The 20,233-nt window shown below is 39.9% G+C and overlaps 49 non-coding genes across 49 annotated transcripts; all 49 read right to left on the bottom strand.

Annotated features, from left to right (window-relative positions):
• Positions 1-33: 33 nt before the first annotated feature.
• On the bottom strand, positions 34-115 carry TRNAS-AGA (transfer RNA serine (anticodon AGA)). The gene has a single exon. It is a non-coding gene; the product is annotated as a tRNA-Ser (tRNA).
• An 84-nt stretch (positions 116-199) lies between these two features.
• Positions 200-281, bottom strand: TRNAS-UGA (transfer RNA serine (anticodon UGA)). Its single transcript has one exon. It is a non-coding gene; the product is annotated as a tRNA-Ser (tRNA).
• An 84-nt stretch (positions 282-365) lies between these two features.
• TRNAS-AGA (transfer RNA serine (anticodon AGA)) lies at positions 366-447 on the bottom strand. Its single transcript has one exon. It is a non-coding gene; the product is annotated as a tRNA-Ser (tRNA).
• An 84-nt stretch (positions 448-531) lies between these two features.
• On the bottom strand, positions 532-613 carry TRNAS-UGA (transfer RNA serine (anticodon UGA)). The gene has a single exon. It is a non-coding gene; the product is annotated as a tRNA-Ser (tRNA).
• Positions 614-862: 249 nt separating this feature from the next.
• Positions 863-944, bottom strand: TRNAS-UGA (transfer RNA serine (anticodon UGA)). Its single transcript has one exon. It is a non-coding gene; the product is annotated as a tRNA-Ser (tRNA).
• An 84-nt stretch (positions 945-1,028) lies between these two features.
• Positions 1,029-1,110, bottom strand: TRNAS-AGA (transfer RNA serine (anticodon AGA)). Its single transcript has one exon. It is a non-coding gene; the product is annotated as a tRNA-Ser (tRNA).
• An 84-nt stretch (positions 1,111-1,194) lies between these two features.
• Positions 1,195-1,275, bottom strand: TRNAS-UGA (transfer RNA serine (anticodon UGA)). The gene has a single exon. It is a non-coding gene; the product is annotated as a tRNA-Ser (tRNA).
• An 84-nt stretch (positions 1,276-1,359) lies between these two features.
• Positions 1,360-1,441, bottom strand: TRNAS-UGA (transfer RNA serine (anticodon UGA)). Its single transcript has one exon. It is a non-coding gene; the product is annotated as a tRNA-Ser (tRNA).
• An 84-nt stretch (positions 1,442-1,525) lies between these two features.
• TRNAS-UGA (transfer RNA serine (anticodon UGA)) lies at positions 1,526-1,608 on the bottom strand. Its single transcript has one exon. It is a non-coding gene; the product is annotated as a tRNA-Ser (tRNA).
• An 83-nt stretch (positions 1,609-1,691) lies between these two features.
• TRNAS-UGA (transfer RNA serine (anticodon UGA)) lies at positions 1,692-1,773 on the bottom strand. The gene has a single exon. It is a non-coding gene; the product is annotated as a tRNA-Ser (tRNA).
• An 84-nt stretch (positions 1,774-1,857) lies between these two features.
• Positions 1,858-1,939, bottom strand: TRNAS-AGA (transfer RNA serine (anticodon AGA)). Its single transcript has one exon. It is a non-coding gene; the product is annotated as a tRNA-Ser (tRNA).
• Positions 1,940-2,023: 84 nt separating this feature from the next.
• TRNAS-UGA (transfer RNA serine (anticodon UGA)) lies at positions 2,024-2,105 on the bottom strand. The gene has a single exon. It is a non-coding gene; the product is annotated as a tRNA-Ser (tRNA).
• A 413-nt stretch (positions 2,106-2,518) lies between these two features.
• Positions 2,519-2,600, bottom strand: TRNAS-UGA (transfer RNA serine (anticodon UGA)). The gene has a single exon. It is a non-coding gene; the product is annotated as a tRNA-Ser (tRNA).
• Positions 2,601-3,015: 415 nt separating this feature from the next.
• Positions 3,016-3,097, bottom strand: TRNAS-UGA (transfer RNA serine (anticodon UGA)). Its single transcript has one exon. It is a non-coding gene; the product is annotated as a tRNA-Ser (tRNA).
• A 249-nt stretch (positions 3,098-3,346) lies between these two features.
• On the bottom strand, positions 3,347-3,428 carry TRNAS-AGA (transfer RNA serine (anticodon AGA)). The gene has a single exon. It is a non-coding gene; the product is annotated as a tRNA-Ser (tRNA).
• An 84-nt stretch (positions 3,429-3,512) lies between these two features.
• Positions 3,513-3,593, bottom strand: TRNAS-UGA (transfer RNA serine (anticodon UGA)). The gene has a single exon. It is a non-coding gene; the product is annotated as a tRNA-Ser (tRNA).
• Positions 3,594-3,677: 84 nt separating this feature from the next.
• Positions 3,678-3,759, bottom strand: TRNAS-UGA (transfer RNA serine (anticodon UGA)). The gene has a single exon. It is a non-coding gene; the product is annotated as a tRNA-Ser (tRNA).
• Positions 3,760-4,008: 249 nt separating this feature from the next.
• TRNAS-UGA (transfer RNA serine (anticodon UGA)) lies at positions 4,009-4,089 on the bottom strand. Its single transcript has one exon. It is a non-coding gene; the product is annotated as a tRNA-Ser (tRNA).
• A 581-nt stretch (positions 4,090-4,670) lies between these two features.
• Positions 4,671-4,752, bottom strand: TRNAS-UGA (transfer RNA serine (anticodon UGA)). The gene has a single exon. It is a non-coding gene; the product is annotated as a tRNA-Ser (tRNA).
• Positions 4,753-4,836: 84 nt separating this feature from the next.
• Positions 4,837-4,917, bottom strand: TRNAS-AGA (transfer RNA serine (anticodon AGA)). The gene has a single exon. It is a non-coding gene; the product is annotated as a tRNA-Ser (tRNA).
• An 84-nt stretch (positions 4,918-5,001) lies between these two features.
• TRNAS-UGA (transfer RNA serine (anticodon UGA)) lies at positions 5,002-5,083 on the bottom strand. Its single transcript has one exon. It is a non-coding gene; the product is annotated as a tRNA-Ser (tRNA).
• An 84-nt stretch (positions 5,084-5,167) lies between these two features.
• Positions 5,168-5,249, bottom strand: TRNAS-UGA (transfer RNA serine (anticodon UGA)). The gene has a single exon. It is a non-coding gene; the product is annotated as a tRNA-Ser (tRNA).
• A 249-nt stretch (positions 5,250-5,498) lies between these two features.
• Positions 5,499-5,580, bottom strand: TRNAS-AGA (transfer RNA serine (anticodon AGA)). Its single transcript has one exon. It is a non-coding gene; the product is annotated as a tRNA-Ser (tRNA).
• A 746-nt stretch (positions 5,581-6,326) lies between these two features.
• Positions 6,327-6,408, bottom strand: TRNAS-UGA (transfer RNA serine (anticodon UGA)). Its single transcript has one exon. It is a non-coding gene; the product is annotated as a tRNA-Ser (tRNA).
• A 415-nt stretch (positions 6,409-6,823) lies between these two features.
• TRNAS-UGA (transfer RNA serine (anticodon UGA)) lies at positions 6,824-6,904 on the bottom strand. Its single transcript has one exon. It is a non-coding gene; the product is annotated as a tRNA-Ser (tRNA).
• Positions 6,905-6,988: 84 nt separating this feature from the next.
• TRNAS-AGA (transfer RNA serine (anticodon AGA)) lies at positions 6,989-7,070 on the bottom strand. The gene has a single exon. It is a non-coding gene; the product is annotated as a tRNA-Ser (tRNA).
• An 84-nt stretch (positions 7,071-7,154) lies between these two features.
• On the bottom strand, positions 7,155-7,236 carry TRNAS-UGA (transfer RNA serine (anticodon UGA)). Its single transcript has one exon. It is a non-coding gene; the product is annotated as a tRNA-Ser (tRNA).
• Positions 7,237-7,485: 249 nt separating this feature from the next.
• Positions 7,486-7,567, bottom strand: TRNAS-UGA (transfer RNA serine (anticodon UGA)). The gene has a single exon. It is a non-coding gene; the product is annotated as a tRNA-Ser (tRNA).
• An 84-nt stretch (positions 7,568-7,651) lies between these two features.
• Positions 7,652-7,733, bottom strand: TRNAS-AGA (transfer RNA serine (anticodon AGA)). The gene has a single exon. It is a non-coding gene; the product is annotated as a tRNA-Ser (tRNA).
• An 84-nt stretch (positions 7,734-7,817) lies between these two features.
• Positions 7,818-7,899, bottom strand: TRNAS-UGA (transfer RNA serine (anticodon UGA)). Its single transcript has one exon. It is a non-coding gene; the product is annotated as a tRNA-Ser (tRNA).
• An 84-nt stretch (positions 7,900-7,983) lies between these two features.
• On the bottom strand, positions 7,984-8,065 carry TRNAS-UGA (transfer RNA serine (anticodon UGA)). The gene has a single exon. It is a non-coding gene; the product is annotated as a tRNA-Ser (tRNA).
• Positions 8,066-8,314: 249 nt separating this feature from the next.
• Positions 8,315-8,396, bottom strand: TRNAS-AGA (transfer RNA serine (anticodon AGA)). Its single transcript has one exon. It is a non-coding gene; the product is annotated as a tRNA-Ser (tRNA).
• A 415-nt stretch (positions 8,397-8,811) lies between these two features.
• On the bottom strand, positions 8,812-8,892 carry TRNAS-UGA (transfer RNA serine (anticodon UGA)). The gene has a single exon. It is a non-coding gene; the product is annotated as a tRNA-Ser (tRNA).
• A 581-nt stretch (positions 8,893-9,473) lies between these two features.
• TRNAC-ACA (transfer RNA cysteine (anticodon ACA)) lies at positions 9,474-9,554 on the bottom strand. Its single transcript has one exon. It is a non-coding gene; the product is annotated as a tRNA-Cys (tRNA).
• An 84-nt stretch (positions 9,555-9,638) lies between these two features.
• Positions 9,639-9,720, bottom strand: TRNAS-UGA (transfer RNA serine (anticodon UGA)). Its single transcript has one exon. It is a non-coding gene; the product is annotated as a tRNA-Ser (tRNA).
• Positions 9,721-9,804: 84 nt separating this feature from the next.
• Positions 9,805-9,885, bottom strand: TRNAS-AGA (transfer RNA serine (anticodon AGA)). Its single transcript has one exon. It is a non-coding gene; the product is annotated as a tRNA-Ser (tRNA).
• A 249-nt stretch (positions 9,886-10,134) lies between these two features.
• Positions 10,135-10,216, bottom strand: TRNAS-UGA (transfer RNA serine (anticodon UGA)). Its single transcript has one exon. It is a non-coding gene; the product is annotated as a tRNA-Ser (tRNA).
• Positions 10,217-10,465: 249 nt separating this feature from the next.
• TRNAS-UGA (transfer RNA serine (anticodon UGA)) lies at positions 10,466-10,546 on the bottom strand. Its single transcript has one exon. It is a non-coding gene; the product is annotated as a tRNA-Ser (tRNA).
• Positions 10,547-10,630: 84 nt separating this feature from the next.
• TRNAS-UGA (transfer RNA serine (anticodon UGA)) lies at positions 10,631-10,712 on the bottom strand. Its single transcript has one exon. It is a non-coding gene; the product is annotated as a tRNA-Ser (tRNA).
• Positions 10,713-10,796: 84 nt separating this feature from the next.
• On the bottom strand, positions 10,797-10,878 carry TRNAS-AGA (transfer RNA serine (anticodon AGA)). The gene has a single exon. It is a non-coding gene; the product is annotated as a tRNA-Ser (tRNA).
• A 249-nt stretch (positions 10,879-11,127) lies between these two features.
• Positions 11,128-11,208, bottom strand: TRNAS-AGA (transfer RNA serine (anticodon AGA)). The gene has a single exon. It is a non-coding gene; the product is annotated as a tRNA-Ser (tRNA).
• A 415-nt stretch (positions 11,209-11,623) lies between these two features.
• On the bottom strand, positions 11,624-11,705 carry TRNAS-UGA (transfer RNA serine (anticodon UGA)). The gene has a single exon. It is a non-coding gene; the product is annotated as a tRNA-Ser (tRNA).
• An 84-nt stretch (positions 11,706-11,789) lies between these two features.
• Positions 11,790-11,871, bottom strand: TRNAS-AGA (transfer RNA serine (anticodon AGA)). The gene has a single exon. It is a non-coding gene; the product is annotated as a tRNA-Ser (tRNA).
• Positions 11,872-12,451: 580 nt separating this feature from the next.
• TRNAS-UGA (transfer RNA serine (anticodon UGA)) lies at positions 12,452-12,532 on the bottom strand. The gene has a single exon. It is a non-coding gene; the product is annotated as a tRNA-Ser (tRNA).
• A 581-nt stretch (positions 12,533-13,113) lies between these two features.
• Positions 13,114-13,195, bottom strand: TRNAS-UGA (transfer RNA serine (anticodon UGA)). The gene has a single exon. It is a non-coding gene; the product is annotated as a tRNA-Ser (tRNA).
• A 249-nt stretch (positions 13,196-13,444) lies between these two features.
• TRNAS-UGA (transfer RNA serine (anticodon UGA)) lies at positions 13,445-13,526 on the bottom strand. Its single transcript has one exon. It is a non-coding gene; the product is annotated as a tRNA-Ser (tRNA).
• A 249-nt stretch (positions 13,527-13,775) lies between these two features.
• Positions 13,776-13,856, bottom strand: TRNAS-AGA (transfer RNA serine (anticodon AGA)). The gene has a single exon. It is a non-coding gene; the product is annotated as a tRNA-Ser (tRNA).
• Positions 13,857-13,940: 84 nt separating this feature from the next.
• Positions 13,941-14,021, bottom strand: TRNAS-UGA (transfer RNA serine (anticodon UGA)). Its single transcript has one exon. It is a non-coding gene; the product is annotated as a tRNA-Ser (tRNA).
• Positions 14,022-14,105: 84 nt separating this feature from the next.
• TRNAS-UGA (transfer RNA serine (anticodon UGA)) lies at positions 14,106-14,187 on the bottom strand. The gene has a single exon. It is a non-coding gene; the product is annotated as a tRNA-Ser (tRNA).
• Between the last annotated feature and the right edge of the window lie 6,046 nt (positions 14,188-20,233).

Raw genomic sequence — 20,233 nt, 5'->3', positions numbered from 1 at the left:
TGATTTAAACAGGCAAAGAGAAAAATTAACAACCGCAGTCGGCAGGATTCGAACCTGCGCGGGAAGATCCCAACAGATTTCTAGTCTGTCGCCTTAACCACTCGGCCACGACTGCCCGTTGAATGGCTAAATAAGTGAAAAATTATAAGAATAATATCTTACTAATTGATTTACACAGCCAAAGAAAAAAATTAACTACCGCAGTCGGCAGGATTCGAACCTGCGCGGGAAGATCCCAACAGATTTCAAGTCTGTCGCCTTAACCACTCGGCCACGACTGCCCGTTAAATGGCTAAATAAGTGAAAAATGATAAGAATAATATCTTACGGATTGATTTACACAGCCAAAGAGAAAAATTTACAAACGCAGTCGGCAGGATTCGAACCTGCGCGGGAAGATCCCAACAGATTTCTAGTCTGTCGCCTTAACCACTCGGCCACGACTGCCCGTTGAAAGGCTAAATAAGTGAAAAATTATAAGAATAATATCTTACGGATTGATTTACACAGCCAAAGAGAAAAATTAACTACCGCAGTCGGCAGGATTCAAACCTGCGCGGGAAGATCCCAACAGATTTCAAGTCTGTCGCCTTAACCACTCGGCCACGACTGCCCGTTAAATGGCTAAATAAGTGAAAAATTATAAGAATAATAACTTACGGATTGATTTACACAGCCAAAGAGAAAAATTAACTACCTTCGTTGCAGGATTCGAACCTGCGCGGGAAGATCCCAACAGATTTCAAGTCGGTCGCCTTAACCACTCGGCCACGACTGCCTGTTGTAACGCTAAATAAGTGAAAAATTATAAGAATAATATCTTACGGATTGATTTACACAGCCAAAGAGAAAAATTTACAACCACAGTCGGCAGGATTCGAACCTGCGCGGGAAGATCCCAACAGATTTCAAGTCTGTCGCCTTAACCACTCGGTCACGACTGCCTAACAACAAAATAAATTTGTGAAAAATGATAAGAATAATATCTTACGGATTGATTTAAACAGGCAAAGAGAAAAATTAACAACCGCAGTCGGCAGGATTCGAACATGCGCGGGAAGATCCCAACAGATTTCTAGTCTGTCGCCTTAACCACTCGGCCACGACTGCCCGTTGAATGGCTAAATAAGTGAAAAATTATAAGAATAATATCTTACGGACTGATTTACACAGCCAAAGAGAAAAATTAACTACCGCAGTCGCAGGATTCGAACCTGCGCGGGAAGATCCCAACAGATTTCAAGTCTGTCGCCTTAACCACTCGGCCACGACTGCCTATAAACTAAATAAATTTGTGAAAAATGATAAGAATAATATCTTACGGATTGATTTAAACAGGCAAAGAGAAAAATTAACAACCGCAGTCGGCAGGATTCGAACCTGCGCGGGGAGATCCCAACAGATTTCAAGTCTGTCGCCTTAACCACTCGGCCACGACTGCCTAATAACTAGATAAATAAGTGAAAAATGATAAGAATAATATCTTACGGATTGATTTAAACAGGCAAAGAGAAAAATTAACAACCGGAGTCGGCAGGATTCGAACCTGCGCGGGAAGATCCCAACAGATTTCAAGTCTGTCGCCTTAACCACTCGGCCACGACTGCCTAATAACTAGATAAATTTGTGAAAAATGATAAGAATAATATCTTACGGATTGATTTAAACAGGCAAAGAGAAAAATTAACAACCGCAGTCGGCATAATTCGAACCTGCGCGGGAAGATCCCAACAGATTTCAAGTCTGTCGCCTTAACCACTCGGCCACGACTGCCTAATAACTAGATAAATTTGTGAAAAATGATAAGAATAATATCTTACGGATTGATTTAAACAGGCAAAGAGAAAAATTAACAACCGCAGTCGGCAGGATTCGAACCTGCGCGGGAAGATCCCAACAGATTTCTAGTCTGTCGCCTTAACCACTCGGCCACGACTGCCCGTTGAATGGCTAAATAAGTGAAAAATTATAAGAATAATATCTTACTAATTGATTTACACAGCCAAAGAAAAAAATTAACTACCGCAGTCGGCAGGATTCGAACCTGCGCGGGAAGATCCCAACAGATTTCAAGTCTGTCGCCTTAACCACTCGGCCACGACTGCCCGTTAAATGGCTAAATAAGTGAAAAATGATAAGAATAATATCTTACGGATTGATTTACACAGCCAAAGAGAAAATTAACTACCTTAGTTGCAGGATTCGAACCTGCGCGGGAAGATCCCAACAGATTTCAAGTCGGTCGCCTTAACCACTCGGCCACGACTGCCTGTTGTAACGCTAAATAAGTGAAAAATTATAAGAATAATATCTTACGGATTGATTTACACAGCCAAAGAGAAAAATTTACAAACGAACCGGCAGGATTCGAACCTGCGCGGGAAGATCCCAACAGATTTCTAGTCTGTCGCCTTAACCACTCGGCCACGACTGCCCGTTGAAAGGCTAAATAAGTGAAAAATTATAAGAATAATATCTTACGGATTGATTTACACAGCCAAAGAGAAAAATTAACTACCGCAGTCGGCAGGATTCAAACCTGCGCGGGAAGATCCCAACAGATTTCAAGTCTGTCGCCTTAACCACTCGGCCACGACTGCCCGTTAAATGGCTAAATAAGTGAAAAATTATAAGAATAATAACTTACGGATTGATTTACACAGCCAAAGAGAAAAATTAACTACCCTCGTTGCAGGATTCGAACCTGCGCGGGAAGATCCCAACAGATTTCAAGTCGGTCGCCTTAACCACTCGGCCACGACTGCCTGTTGTAACGCTAAATAAGTGAAAAATTATAAGAATAATATCTTACGGATTGATTTACACAGCCAAAGAGAAAAATTAACCACCGCAGTCGGCAGGATTCAAACCTGCGCGGGAAGATCCCAACAGATTTGAAGTCTGTCGCCTTAACCACTCGGCCACGACTGCCCGTTAAATGGCTAAATAAGTGAAAAATTATAAGAATAATAACTTACGGATTGATTTACACAGCCAAAGAGAAAAATTAACCACCGCAGTCGGCAGGATTCAAACCTGCGCGGGAAGATCCCAACAGATTTCAAGTCTGTCACCTTAACCACTCGGCCACGACTGCCCGTTAAATGGCTAAATAAGTGAAAAATTATAAGAATAATAACTTACGGATTGATTTACACAGCCAAAGAGAAAAATTAACTACCTTCGTTGCAGGATTCGAACCTGCGCGGGAAGATCCCAACAGATTTCAAGTCGGTCGCCTTAACCACTCGTCCACGACTGCCTGTTGTAACGCTAAATAAGTGAAAAATTATAAGAATAATAGCTTACGGATTGATTTACACAGCCAAAGAGAAAAATTTACAACCACAGTCGGCAGGATTCGAACCTGCGCGGGAAGATCCCAACAGATTTCTAGTCTGTCGCCTTAACCACTCGGCCACGACTGCCCGTTGAATGGCTAAATAAGTGAAAAATTATAAGAATAATATCTTACGGATTGATTTACACAGCCAAAGAGAAAAAGTAACTACCGCAGTCGCAGGATTCGAACCTGCGCGGGAAAATCCCAACAGATTTCAAGTCTGTCGCCTTAACCACTCGGCCACGACTGCCTAATAACTAGATAAATTTGTGAAAAATGATAAGAATAATATCTTACGGATTGATTTAAACAGGCAAAGAGAAAAATTAACAACCGCAGTCGGCTGGATTCGAACCTGCGCGGGAAGATCCCAACAGATTTCAAGTCTGTCGCCTTAACCACTCGGCCACGACTGCCCGTTGAATGGCTAAATAAGTGAAAAATTATAAGAATAATATCTTACGGATTGATTTACACAGCCAAAGAGAAAAATTAACTACCGCAGTCGCAGGATTCGAACCTGCGCGGGAAGATCCCAACAGATTTCAAGTCTGTCGCCTTAACCACTCGGCCACGACTTCCTAATAACTAGACAAATTTGTGAAAAATGATAAGAATAATATCTTACGGATTGATTTACACAGCCAAAGAGAATTATTAACTACCGCAGTCGCAGGATTCGAACCTGCGCGGGAAGATCCCAACAGATTTCAAGTCTGTCGCCTTAACCACTCGGCCACGACTGCCTAATAACTAGATAAATTTATGAAAAATGATAAGAATAATATCTTACGGATTGATTTAAACAGGCAAAGAGAAAAATTAACAACCACAGTCGGCAGGATTCGAACCTGCGCGGGAAGATCCCAACGGATTTCAAGTCTATCACCTTAACCACTCGGCCACGCATGCCTAACAAGTAGATAAATTTGTGAAAAATGATAAGAATAATATCTTACGGATTGATTTAAACAGGCAAAGAGAAAAATTAACCACCTTAGTTGCAGGATTCGAACCTGCGCGGGAAGATCCCAACAGATTTCAAGGCCGGTCGCCTTAACCACTCGGCCACGACTGCCCGTTGTAAGGCTAAATAAGTGAAAAATTATAAGAATAATATCTTACGGATTGATTTACACAGCCAAAGAGAAAAATTTACAACCGCAGTCGGCAGGATTCGAACCCGCGCGGGAAGACCCAACAGATTTCTAGTCTGTCGCCTTAACCACTCAGCGACGCATGCCTAATAACTAGATAAATTTGTGAAAAATGATAAGAATAATAGCTTACGGATTGATTTAAACAGGTAAAGAGAAAAATTAACAACCGCAGTCGGCAGGATTCGAACCTGCGCGGGAAGATCCCAACAGATTTCAAGTCTGTCGCCTTAACCACTCGGCCACGACTGCCCGTTGAATGGCTAAATAAGTGAAAAATTATAAGAATAATATCTTACGGATTGATTTACACAGCCAAAGAGAAAAATTAACTACCGCAGTCGCAGGATTCGAACCTGCGCGGGAAGATCCCAACAGATTTCTAGTCTGTCGCCTTAACCACTCGGCCACGACTGCCCGTTGAAAGGCTAAATAAGTGAAAAATTATAAGAATAATATCTTACGGATTGATTTACACAGCCAAAGAGAAAAATTAACTACCGCAGTCGGCAGGATTCGAACCTGCGCGGGAAGATCCCAACAGATTTCAAGTCGGTCGCCTTAACCACTCGGCCACGACTGCCTGTTGTAACGCTAAATAAGTGAAAAATTATAAGAATAATATCTTACGGATTGATTTACACAGCCAAAGAGAAAAATTAACTACCGCAGTCGGCAGGATTCGAACCTGCGCGGGAAGATCCCAACAGATTTCAAGTCTGTCGCCTTAACCACTCGGCCACGACTGCCCGTTAAATGGCTAAATAAGTGAAAAATTATAAGAATAATATCTTACGGATTGATTTACACAGCCAATGAGAAAAATTAACTACCTTAGTTGCAGGATTCGAACCTGCGCGGGAAGATCCCAACAGATTTCAAGTCTGTCGCCTTAGCCACTCGGCCACGACTGCCTAATAACTAGATAAATTTGTGAAAAATGATAAGAATAATATCTTACGGATTGATTTAAACAGGCAAAGAGAAAAATTAACAACCGCAGTCGGCAGTATTCGAACCTGCGCGGGAAGATCCCAACAGATTTCTAGTCTGTCGCCTTAACCACTCGGCCACGACTGCCCGTTGAATGGCTTAATAAGTGAAAAATTATAAGAATAATATCTTACGGATTGATTTACACAGCCAAAGAGAAAAATTAACTACCGCAGTCGGCAGAATTCGAACCTGCGCGGGAAAATTACAACATATTTATATTCTGTCGCCTTAACCACTCGGCGACGACTGCCATTTAAATGGATAATTTGTGAGAAATGATAAGAATAATATCTTACGGATTGATTTAAACAGGCAAAGAGAAAAATTAACTACCGCAGTCGGCAGGATTCGAACATGCGCTGGAAGATCCCAATAGATTTCAAGTCTGTCGCCTTAACCACTCGGCCACGACTGCCTGATAACTAGATAAATTTGTGAAAAATGATAAGAATAATATCTTACGGATTGATTTAAACAGGCAAAGAGAAAAATTAACCACCTTAGTTGCAGGATTCGAACCTGCGCGGGAAGATCCCAACAGATTTCAAGGCCGGTCGCCTTAACCACTCGGCCACGACTGCCCGTTGTAAGGCTAAATAAGTGAAAAATTATAAGAATAATATCTTACGGATTGATTTACACAGCCAAAGAGAAAAGTTTACAACCGCAGTCGGCAGGATTCGAACCCGCGCGGGAAGACCCAACAGATTTCTAGTCTGTCGCCTTAACCACTCAGCGACGCATGCCTAATAACTAGATAAATTTGTGAAAAATGATAAGAATAATAGCTTACGGATTGATTTAAACAGGTAAAGAGAAAAATTAACAACCGCAGTCGGCAGGATTCGAACCTGCGCGGGAAGATCCCAACAGATTTCAAGTCTGTCGCCTTAACCACTCGGCCACGACTGCCCGTTGAGTGGCTAAATAAGTGAAAAATTATAAGAATAATATCTTACGGATTGATTTACACAGCCAAAGAGAAAAAGTAACTACCGCAGTCGCAGGATTCGAACCTGCGCGGGAAGATCCCAACAGATTTCAAGGCCGGTCGCCTTAACCACTCGGCCACGACTGCCCGTTGTAAGGCTAAATAAGTGAAAAATTATAAGAATAATATCTTACGGATTGATTTACACAGCCAAAGAGAAAAGTTTACAACCGCAGTCGGCAGGATTCGAACCCGCGCGGGAAAATTACAACATATTTATATTCTGTCGCCTTAACCACTCGGCGACGACTGCCATTTAAATGGATAATTTGTGAGAAATGATAAGAATAATATCTTACGGATTGATTTAAACAGGCAAAGAGAAAAATTAACTACCGCAGTCGCAGGATTCGAACCTGCGCGGGAAGATCCCAACAGATTTCAAGTCTGTCGCCTTAACCACTCGGCCACGACTGCCTATAAACTAGATAAATTTGTGAAAAATGATAAGAATAATATCTTACGGATTGATTTAAACAGGCAAAGAGAAAAATTAACAACCGCAGTCGGCAGGATTCGAACCTGCGCGGGAAGATCCCACCAGATTTCTAGTCCGTCGCCTTAACCACTCGGCCACGACTGCCCGTTGAAAGGCTAAATAAGTGAAAAATTATAAGAATAATATCTTACGGATTGATTTACACAGCCAAAGAGAAAAATTAACCACCGCAGTCGGCAGGATTCAAACCTGCGCGGGAAGATCCCAACAGATTTCAAGTCTGTCGCCTTAACCACTCGGCCACGACTGCCCGTTAAATGGCTAAATAAGTGAAAAATTATAAGAATAATAACTTACGGATTGATTTACACAGCCAAAGAGAAAAATTAACTACCTTCGTTGCAGGATTCGAACCTGCGCGGGAAGATCCCAACAGATCTCAAGTCGGTCGCCTTAACCACTCGTCCACGACTGCCTGTTGTAACGCTAAATAAGTGAAAAATTATAAGAATAATATCTTACGGTTTGATTTACACAGCCAAAGAGAAAAATTTACAACCACAGTCGGCAGGATTCGAACCTGCGCGGGAAGATCCCAACAGATTTCAAGTCTGTCGCCTTAACCACTCGGTCACGACTGCCTAACAACAAATTAAATTTATGAAAAATGATAAGAATAATATCTTACGGATTGATTTAAACAGGCAAAGAGAAAAATTAACAACCGCAGTCGGCAGGATTCGAACCTGCGCGGGAAGATCCCAACAGATTTCTAGTCTGTCGCCTTAACCACTCGGCCACGACTGCCTATAAACTAGATAAATTTGTGAAAAATGATAAGAATAATATCTTACGGATTGATTTAAACAGGCAAAGAGAAAAATTAACAACCGCAGTCGGCAGGATTCGAACCTGCGCGGGAAGATCCCAACAGATTTCAAGTCGGTCGCCTTAACCACTCGGCCACGACTGCCTGTTGTAACGCTAAATAAGTGAAAAATTATAAGAATAATATCTTACGGATTGATTTACACAGCCAAAGAGAAAAATTAACTACCGCAGTCGGCAGGATTCGAACCTGCGCGGGAAGATCCCAACAGATTTCAAGTCTGTCGCCTTAACCACTCGGCCACGACTGCCCGTTAAATGGCTAAATAAGTGAAAAATTATAAGAATAATATCTTACGGATTGATTTACACAGCCAATGAGAAAAATTAACTACCTTAGTTGCAGGATTCGAACCTGCGCGGGAAGATCCCAACAGATTTCAAGTCTGTCGCCTTAGCCACTCGGCCACGACTGCCTAATAACTAGATAAATTTGTGAAAAATGATAAGAATAATATCTTACGGATTGATTTAAACAGGCAAAGAGAAAAATTAACAACCGCAGTCGGCAGTATTCGAACCTGCGCGGGAAGATCCCAACAGATTTCTAGTCTGTCGCCTTAACCACTCGGCCACGACTGCCCGTTGAATGGCTTAATAAGTGAAAAATTATAAGAATAATATCTTACGGATTGATTTACACAGCCAAAGAGAAAAATTAACTACCGCAGTCGGCAGAATTCGAACCTGCGCGGGAAAATTACAACATATTTATAATCTGTCGCCTTAACCACTCGGCGACGACTGCCATTTAAATGGATAATTTGTGAGAAATGATAAGAATAATATCTTACGGATTGATTTAAACAGGCAAAGAGAAAAATTAACTACCGCAGTCGGCAGGATTCGAACATGCGCGGGAAGATCCCAATAGATTTCAAGTCTGTCGCCTTAACCACTCGGCCACGACTGCCTGATAACTAGATAAATTTGTGAAAAATGATAAGAATAATATCTTACGGATTGATTTACACAGCCAAAGAGAAAAATTAACTACCGCAGTCGCAGGATTCGAACCTGCGCGGGAAGATCCCAACAGATTTCAAGTCTGTCGCCTTAACCACTCGGCCACGACTGCCTAATAACTAGATAAATTTGTGAAAAATGATAAGAATAATATCTTACGGATTGATTTACACAGCCAAAGAGAATTATTAACTACCGCAGTCGCAGGATTCGAACCTGCGCGGGAAGATCCCAACAGATATCAAGTCTGTCGCCTTAACCACTCGGCCACGACTGCCTAATAACTAGATAAATTTATGAAAAATGATAAGAATAATATCTTACGGATTGATTTAAACAGGCAAAGAGAAAAATTAACAACCACAGTCGGCAGGATTCGAACCTGCGCGGGAAGATCCCAACAGATTTCAAGTCTATCACCTTAACCACTCGGCCACGCATGCCTTACAAGTAGATAAATTTGTGAAAAATGATAAGAATAATATCTTACGGATTGATTTAAACAGGCAAAGAGAAAAATTAACCACCTTAGTTGTAGGATTCGAACCTGCGCGGGAAGATCCCAACAGATTTCAAGGCCGGTCGCCTTAACCACTCGGCCACGACTGCCCGTTGTAAGGCTAAATAAGTGAAAAATTATAAGAATAATATCTTACGGATTGATTTACACAGCCAAAGAGAAAAATTTACAACCGCAGTCGGCAGGATTCGAACCCGCGCGGGAAGACCCAACAGATTTGTAGTCTGTCGCCTTAACCACTCAGCGACGCATGCCTAATAACTAGATAAATTTGTGAAAAATGATAAGAATAATAGCTTACGGATTGATTTAAACAGGTAAAGAGAAAAATTAACAACCGCAGTCGGCAGGATTCGAACCTGCGCGGGAAGATCCCAACAGATTTCAAGTCTGTCGCCTTAACCACTCGGCCACGACTGCCCGTTAAATGGCTAAATAAGTGAAAAATTATAAGAATAATATCTTACGGATTGATTTACACAGCCAAAGAGAAAAATTAACTACCGCAGTCGCAGGATTCGAACCTGCGCGGGAAGATCCCAACAGATTTCTAGTCTGTCGCCTTAACCACTCGGCCACGACTGCCCGTTAAATGGCTAAATAAGTGAAAAATTATAAGAATAATATCTTACGGATTGATTTACACAGCCAATGAGAAAAATTAACTACCTTAGTTGCAGGATTCGAACCTGCGCGGGAAGATCCCAACAGATTTCAAGTCGGTCGCCTTAACCACTCGGCCACGACTGCCTGTTGTAACGCTAAATAAGTGAAAAATTATAAGAATAATATCTTACGGATTGATTTACACAGCCAAAGAGAAAAATTAACTACCGCAGTCGGCAGGATTCGAACCTGCGCGGGAAGATCCCAACAGATTTCAAGTCTGTCGCCTTAACCACTCGGCCACGACTGCCCGTTAAATGGCTAAATAAGTGAAAAATTATAAGAATAATATCTTACGGATTGATTTACACAGCCAATGAGAAAAATTAACTACCTTATTTGCAGGATTCGAACCTGCGCGGGAAGATCCCAACAGATTTCAAGTCTGTCGCCTTAGCCACTCGGCCACGACTGCCTAATAACTAGATAAATTTGTGAAAAATGATAAGAATAATATCTTACGGATTGATTTAAACAGGCAAAGAGAAAAATTAACTACCGCAGTCGCAGGATTCGAACCTGCGCGGGAAGATCCCAACAGATTTCAAGTCTGTCGCCTTAACCACTCGGCCACGACTGCCTATAAACTAGATAAATTTGTGAAAAATGATAAGAATAATATCTTACGGATTGATTTAAACAGGCAAAGAGAAAAATTAACAACCGCAGTCGGCAGGATTCGAACCTGCGCGGGAAGATCCCAACAGATTTCAAGTCTGTCGCCTTAACCACTCGGCCACGACTGCCTAATAACTAGATAAATTTGTGAAAAATGATAAGAATAATATCTTACGGATTGATTTAAACAGGCAAAGAGAAAAATTAACAACCGCAGTCGGCAGTATTCGAACCTGCGCGGGAAGATCCCAACAGATTTCTAGTCTGTCGCCTTAACCACTCGGCCACGACTGCCCGTTGAATGGCTAAATAAGTGAAAAATTATAAGAATAATATCTTACGGATTGATTTACACAGCCAAAGAGAAAAATTAACTGCCGCAGTCGCAGGATTCGAACCTGCGCGGGAAGATCCCAACAGATTTCTAGTCTGTCGCCTTAACCACTCGTCCACGAATGCCCGTTGAATGGCTAAATAAGTGAAAAATTATAAGAATAATATCTTACGGATTGATTTACACAGCCAAAGAGAAAAATTAACTACCGCAGTCGCAGGATTCGAACCTGCGCGGGAAGATCCCAACAGATTTCTAGTCTGTCGCCTTAACCACTCGGCCATGACTGCCCGTTGAAAGGCTAAATAAGTGAAAAATTATAAGAATAATATCTTACGGATTGATTTACACAGCCAAAGAGAAAAATTAACCACCGCAGTCGGCAGGCTTCAAACCTGCGCGGGAAGATCCCAACGGATTTCAAGTCTGTCGCCTTAACCACTCGGCCACGACTGCCCGTTAAATGGCTAAATAAGTGAAAAATTATAAGAATAATAACTTACGGATTGATTTACACAGCCAAAGAGAAAAATTAACTACCTTCGTTGCAGGATTCGAACCTGCGCGGGAAGATCCCAACAGATTTCAAGTCGGTCGCCTTAACCACTCGTCCACGACTGCCTGTTGTAACGCTAAATAAGTGAAAAATTATAAGAATAATATCTTACGGATTGATTTACACAGCCAAAGAGAAAAATTAACCACCGCAGTCGGCAGGATTCAAACCTGCGCGGGAAGATCCCAACAGATTTCAAGTCTGTCGCCTTAACCACTCGGTCACGACTGCCTAACAACAAAATAAATTTGTGAAAAATGATAAGAATAATATCTTACGGATTGATTTAAACAGGCAAAGAGAAAAATTAACAACCGCAGTCGGCAGGATTCGAACCTGCGCGGGAAGATCCCAACAGATTTCTAGTCTGTCGCCTTAACCACTCGGCCACGACTGCCCGTTGAATGGCTTAATAAGTGAAAAATTATAAGAATAATATCTTACGGATTGATTTACACAGCCAAAGAGAAAAATTAACTACCGCAGTCGGCAGAATTCGATTCTGCGCGGGAAAATTACAACATATTTATATTCTGTCGCCTTAACCACTCGGCGACGACTGCCATTTAAATGGATAATTTGTGAGAAATGATAAGAATAATATCTTACGGATTGATTTAAACAGGCAAAGAGAAAAATTAACTACCGCAGTCGGCAGGATTCGAACATGCGCGGGAAGATCCCAATAGATTTCAAGTCTGTCGCCTTAACCTCTCGGCCACGACTGCCTGATAACTAGATAAATTTGTGAAAAATGATAAGAATAATATCTTACGGATTGATTTACACAGCCAAAGAGAAAAATTAACTACCGCAGTCGCAGGATTCGAACCCGCGCGGGAAGATCCCAACGGATTTCAAGTCGGTCGCCTTAACCACTCGGCCACGACTGCCTAATAACTAGATAAATTTGTGAAAAATGATAAGAATAATATCTTACGGATTGATTTACACAGCCAAAGAGAATTATTAACTACCGCAGTCGCAGGATTCGAACCTGCGCGGGAAGATCCCAACAGATTTCAAGTCTGTCGCCTTAACCACTCGGCCACGACTGCCTAATAACTAGATAAATTTATGAAAAATGATAAGAATAATATCTTACGGATTGATTTAAACAGGCAAAGAGAAAAATTAACAACCACAGTCGGCAGGATTCGAACCTGCGCGGGAAGATCCCAACAGATTTCAAGTCTATCACCTTAACCACTCGGCCACGCATGCCTAACAAGTAGATAAATTTGTGAAAAATGATAAGAATAATATCTTACGGATTGATTTAAACAGGCAAAGAGAAAAATTAACCACCTTAGTTGCAGGATTCGAACCTGCGCGGGAAGATCCCAACAGATTTCAAGGCCGGTCGCCTTAACCACTCGGCCACGACTGCCCGTTGTAAGGCTAAATAAGTGAAAAATTATAAGAATAATATCTTACGGATTGATTTACACAGCCAAAGAGAAAAATTTACAACCGCAGTCGGCAGGATTCGAACCCGCGCGGGAAGACCCAACAGATTTCTAGTCTGTCGCCTTAACCACTCAGCGACGCATGCCTAATAACTAGATAAATTTGTGAAAAATGATAAGAATAATAGCTTACGGATTGATTTACACAGCCAAAGAGAAAAATTAACTACCGCAGTCGGCAGGATTCGAACCTGCGCGGGAAGATCCCAACAGATTTCAAGTCTGTCGCCTTAACCACTCGGCCACGACTGCCCGTTAAATGGCTAAATAAGTGAAAAATTATAAGAATAATAACTTACGGATTGATTTACACAGCCAAAGAGAAAAATTAACTACCTTCGTTGCAGGATTCGAACCTGCGCGGGAAGATCCCAACAGATTTCAAGTCGGTCGCCTTAACCACTCGTCCACGACTGCCTGTTGTAACGCTAAATAAGTGAAAAATTATAAGAATAATATCTTACGGATTGATTTACACAGCCAAAGAGAAAAATTAACCACCGCAGTCGGCAGGATTCAAACCTGCGCGGGAAGATCCCAACAGATTTCAAGTCTGTCGCCTTAACCACTCGGTCACGACTGCCTAACAACAAAATAAATTTGTGAAAAATGATAAGAATAATATCTTACGGATTGATTTACACAGCCAAAGAGAAAAATTAACTACCGCAGTCGCAGGATTCGAACCTGCGCGGGAAGATCCCAACAGATTTCTAGTCTGTCGCCTTAACCACTCGTCCACGACTGCCCGTTGAATGGCTAAATAAGTGAAAAATGATAAGAATAATATCTTACGGATTGATTTACACAGCCAAAGAGAAAAATTAACTACCGCAGTCGCAGGATTCGAACCTGCGCGGGAAGATCCCAACAGATTTCTAGTCTGTCGCCTTAACCACTCGGCCACGACTGCCCGTTGAATGGCTAAATAAGTGAAAAATTATAAGAATAATATCTTACGGACTGATTTACACAGCCAAAGAGAAAAATTAACTACCGCAGTCGCAGGATTCGAACCTGCGCGGGAAGATCCCAACAGATTTCAAGTCTGTCGCCTTAACCACTCGGCCACGACTGCCTATAAACTAGATAAATTTGTGAAAAATGATAAGAATAATATCTTACGGATTGATTTAAACAGGCAAAGAGAAAAATTAACAACCGCAGTCGGCAGGATTCGAACCTGCGCGGGAAGATCCCAACAGATTTCAAGTCTGTCGCCTTAACCACTCGGCCACGACTGCCTAATAACGAGATAAATTTGTGAAAAACGATAAGAATAATGTCTTACGGATTGATTTAAACAACCTAAGAGAAAAATTAACAATAGCTTTGATGCGATCGAATTTGACCAATAGGAAGTCGAGGAACTGTTTTTCAAAATCACAAAGGTCGTTAAAATGAAAATTGAAAGAAAACGCACAGAACTCGAAACCAATTCGTGTTACAGCGAAATTTGCTAGACAAACTCATTATGGTGGGAGTTTTTCAAGTTTGTAAAATTGGATGACCTTGAAGACGTCGTTTAAGGTGTGAAAACATTATCTCGCGATCCATTGGGTTTAGAAACTAGGTTTCAATAGGAAATTTGCTAATCATCACTTTCTCGTCAAAGTAGTTTTGAACCATGTCTTCAAAGACGTTCAAAAATGACCTTGGGAAATAAATTGAATTTGAATCAGTTTAAACCACGTGAAAATAAACCATGAAGTAGCAGATCTTTTGTTTTTAATAATTATTAATTTAGTCAACCATGGTCATAAAATAAAATATTTATAATCTTTAGAGTTATCAGCTCCCGAACCTCGCTTTAGACACGTTATCAACTTAACGAACTTCTTGTTTTTCATCTAGCATTTCTCGGCTTCCTTTTGGTCAAATCCGATCAGGTGAAAGCTATTGGTACTTAGAAAGTCACGTGGAACACTTTTCTTATTGGAACCAACTTTGTAACACTTACGGTTCTAGAGTTAGGTTTTGGATGACTTTGAAGACATGGTTCAAGGTCATCGACATTTTCGCATTAGGTTTCCCCCCCACCATCTTGTATACGACTTGAAACTTTCCAAATCGTACCTAAAACAGATTTTGAGATATTCGCCCTGGTTAATTTTTTAGTGGACAGATTTTTTAGAGCTAACAGATTCGAACTGGTACGGGAGGACCCCATCATATTTCAAGTCTGTCGCCTTAACTACTCGGCCACGATTGCCCTGAATATGGTATATTACGGATCGATTTCCATAACCAAAGCTTTAAAAGATTATGTTATGTTTCCTTTCTCTAAAAATCTAACATGTCATTCACAACAGAGTTTCCTTGTTAGAACAAATTGAAACCCATGCGTTAACAAATAATTGATGCAAGCAACAGTAGATTTGAGGTAAATAAAATAACTTGATAAGTTTCATTTGTTAGTACAGGTTGTTTTTCAATAGATTTTACTTGATTTAAATATTCCAGGAAAGTGGTCTTAAGCCAGAGAAGGCGATCATCATCTAAGCTGAAAAAATAACTTTTATTTGCATTTCTAGATTCGATGCCATAAGGTCTGTTGCAGAGATTGTGGAAGTCAAACCATTTCTGAAGTAGGCCCAGATGTTTCGATGACCAAAGCGATATTTCTGTAAATAGTTCAGAGCCGCAATTATTGGTGGAGAAAAAAATAGAATGGCTCGTCTGGCATTCATTTTTTCAAAGTTAGTTGGTTCTACACATTTCCTTGTTACATTTCTCACAGCTTTTATATTTTCATTTCGTTGTATGTTTTCAAGCTTTACGACATATTTTCCTGAAATTTCCGATGAAGCTTCGGTTTTGGCGTCCAATAACTGGGTTTGTGCATTTTTAATTATGTGAGTGGGATCGAAACTAAGAAAAAAGAAACGCTTTTCATCGTAAAGTTGTGGAATTTCTGGTTTCAGTTCTCTACCTCCTCCTTCTAGCTTCCGAAACATTGCCACATTTGACTTGTGATTATCTGCCGTAATTCTAATGATGTAGAATCCACAGTCTGCTACCTCTATTATTACAGATAGTGCTCGAAATTGAATATTCATTATCCTAAAATATTTCTTATTGAATTTATTTAAGGACAGAGTTGTAGAAATTTACAAATTGCAGTTCTTTATAAGACGAATTAAAAAATATATCAGGGCTCATACAACATTTGGAAAATTAATTTCCCTGATATTTCCAGGTGCTAAAACCCTGTATGTTTTCGTTTAATCGAAAAAAATTATATATCATTATTAAGGCGCTTCCAGACTCAAACGAATTTCCGTGATATATCCAGTTTTTGGTTAAATATTTAAAATTTCCCTGATATTTCCCTGATTTTTTTTGGAAAGAATCTGTTTCACTGATTTTTCCAGGTTTTCCAGGTTCTCCAGGTTTGTATGAACCCTGGATATCGTCATTTCGTTAATAGTGAGAGCGCATGGTTACAAAATATACCCAAATTGTTCGAAATTGGTATTCAGCTCTGAAACTTGATATACACGTGCCTTGAACTATACTCTCAACTACCTAAATTTTATTTTTCAATAAAACCGACTGGAAAAACTTTCATAAGCAAAAAACGCTTTTGTTGCCGAGGCGGCGTGCATCGTAGTTTCACTGTGTTTTAAAATATTTGTGTTAAGTTGCACCGTATCTCCACAACTTTAGGAATAAAAAATGGTAAATCGCGTGTAGCTCGCGTGGTAAAGGTGGTAAAGTTATGATTTTTATATGGTAATACGTGTCACAGTGCTACTTAAAACCTGATAAGGAACCACATCGAGGGACTTTTTTGACTTGATGTTTTATACCATTTTTAATTTTTCTCCATAGGGAAAAATGGTAAATCGCGTGTAACTCGGGTGGTAAAGGTGGAAAAGTTATGAAATTTTTTATCATGATACGTGTCATAGTACTACTTAAAACCTGATATGGAACCACATCGAGGTATTTTTTTTACTTGACGTTTTTAACGATTTTTCGTTTTTCTCCATAGGGAAAAATGGTATATCGAGTGTAGCTCGGGTGGTAAAGGTGGTAAAGTTATGAAATTTTTTATGGTGATACGTGTCACAGTACTACTTTAAACCTGATATGGAACGACATCGAGACATTATTTTACTAACTTTTTTTTTAAATTTCCAGTTTTTTTTCCTACCTAATAAATAAGAAAAACTTCAAATACAACTGAAATGATCTACGTTTATTACATACTTTATGTATAATAAAAATGTCTAAAAATGTGAAAAGTGATTTGTTTTTAAATAAAAAATTACAATTATTATAAATATAGAATTATAATACATAAATATGGAAATATTGAAATTATTGCATTACGTACGGGTAAAACAGAATGAGAAGTTTTCTTAATTATCACAATTTCGTTCACACGCGCACATAATGGTACATTTAAGGTTAGCCTTCGCGCATTTGCAGTTAAATTTTCTGCAGTTGCATTTAACTAGATAGATTCGACGCTTCCGGTAAAGTTGACCAAATTGCCTGCCATTTGTTTTCGGGACTTCAGCTGGGAAATTTAAAAAAAATGTCTCGATGTAGTTCCATATCAGCTTTTAAGTAATACTATGTCACGTATCACCGTAAAAAAAATCAATATTTTAACCACCTTTACGACCCGAGCTAAACTCGATTTACCATTTTTTCCTATAGAGAAAAACGAAAAATGGTAAAAAACGTCAAGTTAAAAAATATCTCGATGTGGTTCCATATCAGGTTTTAAGTAGTACTATTAGAAGTATCACCATAAAAAATTTCATAACTTTACCACCTATACCACCCGAGCTACACACGATTTACCATATTTTCCTATGGAGAAAAACGAAAAATCGTTAAAAACGTCAAGTAAAAAAATACCTCGATGTGGTTCCATATCAGGTTTTAAGTAGTACTATTACACGTATCACCATAAAAAATATCATAACTTTACCACCTATACCACCCGAGCTACACACGATTTACCATTTTTCCCTATGGAGAAAAATGAAAAATGGTAAAAAACGTCAAGTAAAAAAAGTACCTCGATGTGCTTCCATATCAGGTTTTAAGTATTACTATGACACGTATCACCATAAAAAATTTCATAACTTTTCCACCTATACCACCCGAGCTACACACGATTTACCATTTTTCCCTATGGAGAAAAATGAAAAATGGTAAAAAACGTCAAGTAAAAAAAGTACCTCGATGTGCTTCCATATCAGGTTTTAAGTATTACTATGACACGTATCACCTTAAAAAATTTCATAACTTTTCCACCTATACCACCCGAGCTACACACGATTTACCATTTTTCCCTATGGAGAAAAATGAAAAATGGTAAAAAACGTCAAGTAAAAAAAATACCTCGGTGTGGTTCCATATCAGGTTTTAAGTAGCAGTGTGACACGTATTTCCATAAAAAAATTCATAACTTTACCACCTTTACCACGCGAGCTACACGCGATTTACCATTTTTATTCCTAAAGTTGCGGAGATGAGGTGCAACTTAGACCTTTGTTTTAAAAATACCTATAAACTACGATGCGCGCGTCCTCGACAACAAGGGCGTTTTTTGCTTATAAAAGATTTTCCAGTCGGTTTTTTTGAAAAATTGAGTATAGTTCAAGGCACGTGTATATTCATTTTCAGAGCTGTATACCAATTTCGAACAATTTATCACCATGCGCTCTTACTATAAACAGATACAGAGTATTTTTATTTATAAATATTATTCATTTGGATAAAACTAGAATAAGCCTATCTCATTTATAAAATATAAGCCAAGTTTTTTATTCATATTATTTTTGTTCATAACCAAACATTTTTCTTAAACATATCGTTTGAAATGTTAAATATGGGACGAGTATTTATAGCCATTTGACTACAAAGAGGTATCATACACTTATGATCACGTTTAAATAATAAACTGACGGTGGGAATTTTTTACAAGTTGGCAACTAAAATATACCTCTCCTCGTAAGAGTTGGCTGTAATATTTTTCATTTCCATTAAAAGTCAGGAAATGACTTCGCCCTTAAAACCAAACTGTAGAGAACGCCTCCTTTGTTTCGATTAATAAATTAATTATTATTATTATTATTATTATTATTATTACCGTATTTTATATTAAAATATTTAATTAATTTTAATTTTATTTATAAATATTAAAAATATTATAGAACAAATTGACGTTTATTAAAGCGTAAAGGAAAACGGACTTTCGCTAAACCTGTTTTCCTAAATATCATTTTAGCGTTATATTTGTCGGTGGTCCTGTGGTAGAACACTTTTGAATTTCTTCTACGCAATAATTTAAATCGAAAACGAAATCTCGTTATATTTAAATAAGAACCAAAGTGTAAATTCTATTAACTATTAATATACGCTTCCGCTTAGGCTTAATATCTATTTGTCATCCAACTGCTTCTAAAAAATTTCGAGGTGGTGCTGGTGGTCAGTTTTAGTACTTTAGATTTAAGGTCACTAAATCTTTGTCAACAGAGTCTCAATTAATCAAATACTAAATCTCTCGGGGGAGCCCATAATCTTCCCCTACAGGGTAGGTCCCTGAGAGCACTTGGACCGTCGTTAACGGCACTTGGAACGTCGATAACGGCCCTTGGAACGTCGATAACGGCACTTGGAACGTCGATAACGGCCCTTGGAACGTCGATAACGGCACTTGGACCGTCGATAACGGCACTTGGACCGACGATAACGGCCCTTCGAACGACGATAACGGCCCTTGGAACGTCGATAACGGCACTTGGAACGTCGATAACGGCACTTGGACCGTGAATAACGGCACTTGGACCGTCGATAACGGCACTTGGACCGACGATAACGGCCCTTCGAACGACGATAACGGCCCTTGGACCGACGATAACGGCCCTTCGAACGACGATAACGGCCCTTGGACCGTGAATAACGGCACTTGGACCGTCGATAACGGCACTTGGACCGACGATAACGGCCCTTCGAACGACGATAACGGCCCTTGGACCGTCGATAACGGCCCTTGGGCCGGCGATAACGGAACTTGGACCGTCGATACCGTAACTTGGACCGTTGATAACGGCACTTGGACCGTCGATAACGGCCCTTCGAACGACGATAACGGCCCTTGGACCATCGATAACGGCCCTTGGACCGTCGATAACGGCCCTTGGACCGTAGATAACGGCCCTTGGACCGGCGATAACGGAACTTGGACCGTCGATACCGTAACTTGGACCGTCGATAACGGCACTTGGACCGTCGATAATGGCACTTGGACTGTCGATAACGGCA

The sequence above is a fragment of the Leiobunum rupestre genome, chromosome 11, assembly GCF_980474605.1.
Source record: "Leiobunum rupestre chromosome 11, qqLeiRupe1.1.hap1, whole genome shotgun sequence".
Taxonomy (NCBI): domain Eukaryota; kingdom Metazoa; phylum Arthropoda; class Arachnida; order Opiliones; family Sclerosomatidae; genus Leiobunum; species Leiobunum rupestre.
Note: the sequence above shows the minus strand (reverse complement) of the source record. Positions and strands in the feature narration are given on the sequence as shown.